At 43.5% G+C, this 2,692-nt stretch overlaps 1 pseudogene; it reads right to left on the bottom strand.

Moving 5' to 3' along the window:
• Positions 1 to 1,224: 1,224 nt before the first annotated feature.
• LOC125540770 lies at positions 1,225 to 2,328 on the bottom strand (annotated as a pseudogene).
• Positions 2,329 to 2,692: the final 364 nt, after the last annotated feature.

The following is a 2,692-nucleotide window of genomic DNA, read 5'->3' as shown; positions in this document are numbered from 1 at the left end:
ATATGAAACACCTAAATTAACCCCCCAAAACCCCCAAACCCCGCCCCTTTCAAAAAAAAAACAAAAACCCCAGCCACAGAAATGCTGACGCGTGGATGCCTATTGGTCCCGGTTGGTACCACCAACCGGGACCAAAGGGTCTTCTGCCTGGGCTCTGCGCACAGGCCACGTGGAGGCCCATCAGTCCTGGTTCTGGATTGAACCGGGACTAAATGGACAGGGCATTAGTACCGACACTTTAGTCCCGGTTCAGGAACCGGGACTAAAGGCCCTTACGAACCGGGACAACAGGCCCTTTTTCTACCAGTGTTGTGAACATGCTAAGATGCTCAACATTTATTTATATTTGTTTGCGGAGATCATATACGCACCAATTCTCCTAAGGGTTCTAATTTCCTAATTCAAAATTCATCCAAACATTCTGTTTCCACTTTTCTGCTGATATCTTTGGCAGTCAACTGATGAATCCAGCCTGGCCTAGTCGTGCACATGCACACAGAGGGTGTACTAGATATTTTCACAAGCAGAAAAGAGAGGGTGTACTAGATATGCTTTCCTTAGATCAGATACATGGAAAATTGAAACTTAATGCCTAAATGTATATAAAACAAGAACTCATAGATGTCTCGGTTCATCAGATACATGGAAAGACACAAAGAAGATTAACCTACGATCTCAATAAACATCATAGTATGCAAATTTATGATAACATAATCATGTCTCCTTTGTCCTAGCCTATCACCTTATCATAAGGTGTCGTGCGTTAGGCCATTTTGTGAAGTTGGATTTTTTTCCATAATCATGTTGCAATGGATTGATTCCTTTGAATAGTGCTTGTAGTATTCTCTAGTGATATAAATCACCAGCAGGATGCCTCCAATTTTCAGTTAAGACATTACATCTCTATAAATATCCAAAGACACGGTATAAAAAATCATATATATGAAAGTACCCTTTAGAGTTTACTCTTAAGATATTCAAATGTTTTAGACATTTGAAAGCTTCATGAATATATATATCAACATAATTCTTAATCAAATTTACACATACTGTACAATATATCACACACAGTATTAATTTACAAAGTATATATAACAATGTATGGACATAAGATACATTATCATACACAACTTACGGACACATATGAACTATACATAGGACATGGGGACCTTAGTTATTTGAGAATTGTGCATATGTATGATTATGTGGCATTTGGTGATATTCCTATTTGGTGGGGTATGAAGGCTCCATGGCCAGACCACACATGCCCTTCTTGTCTGCAATGTCCTTCTCCATTCTCAAGTACCCATTCTCGCCCCAAGTTGTGCCCCATGAATTCTTCATCAACCAATAACTTGTGCCATCACTAGTCTTTCCATATCCAATGGCCGCAATACCATGGTCCAAGTCAGTACCGCAGGAGCCGGTCATCACCCCACCAGAGTAGAACTGGAATGTCATGTCGCCTCCGTCCACAGCCACGGACACTGGTTGGTTTGCCACTGCCTTCATAAGGGCACCCTCGTTATTGGCAGGGACATCCTCAAAGCCGCTGATGGTTGCGGCATTGTTGGATCCTGCCTTGCACTTGCCGTCGGCTGCAGTATATGGGTAGCTGGACTCCATGGTCAGACCTCCATTCTTGATAATGAATTTGAAGGCATCATCCATGAGTCCTCCCTCGCAGCCTTGATCTTCACCATGAACATCACAGTCAACCAACTCTTGCTCCGATAGTGAGATTAACTTGCCAGTTTTCAGTTTTACAATGCCCTCTGTCGCGGCAACGGCAGAAAATGCCCAACAGCAGCCTAGAAATAATTGTGTTGTTATAGTGTTATCCAATAAAATATTAACACATATATGCAGTGCAACACATTTTTTGTGTACTTACCACACTGGCCTTGATCCTTGATAGGGGTGACAGCCCCCTTAGCCCTCCAGTCCATCGTTGTTGGAAGAGCATCAAAACTCAAATTCTCATACCTGAATCCTGTAGAAAGAACTCGCAGAGTTTGATTTCAACCCCTTGTTTGTGTTGGTTGTCCTGAACTCATCATTGGTGATATCAGCGAACTGGTTGACGCCGAGCCAGAACTTGTGATTCTGGGTATTGAATGTTTCAATGAATTCGACGTTGGCTTTGAAAACCTCGAACCGGCGCGCCTTCTCGGTGACGTCCTTGTACACACGGCCATACTGAACCATCCAATTCTCATGCTTCGCCACCATCGACAAGTCATCGTTCAGCTCACGAGCTGAAATGACAGTACCACCGAGGCAGATGCAACCAAGGATTGCAAGAAGCAAAGCCTTGTGGATGGCCATCTTCGGTTAGGCACCGAACTGCAATGACAGTACTGAAGAGGTAGATGAAACCTAGGATGGCAAGTCTCTGTACTTTGGTCTGGTTTGTTGGATGGTACTTGGTGGCATATATAGTGTCATGTATGTGTTAGAAATAGGAGACTGAGAGATACGGTGCTTGAGCGAAGGTGGTTATGGAAAAGGGCTTGTGCGTTGCCGTGGATTATGGTGGCCGGCTACATGGTATAAAAATGATGCGCACATCTGATTGACCGGCCAGATTGTATAAAAGTGATAGGACCCAACAAGGAAGTACCCTTGGTGCACGTCTAATAGTGACCCCTGCTTGATTATTTCTGGAGTGTACGTCTGATAGTGATCCATG

The sequence above is a fragment of the Triticum urartu genome, chromosome 2 (assembly GCF_003073215.2).
Source record: "Triticum urartu cultivar G1812 chromosome 2, Tu2.1, whole genome shotgun sequence".
Lineage (NCBI taxonomy): Eukaryota > Viridiplantae > Streptophyta > Magnoliopsida > Poales > Poaceae > Triticum > Triticum urartu.
The sequence above is the reverse complement of the archived record's forward strand: the minus strand, read 5'-3'. Positions and strand labels throughout refer to the sequence as shown.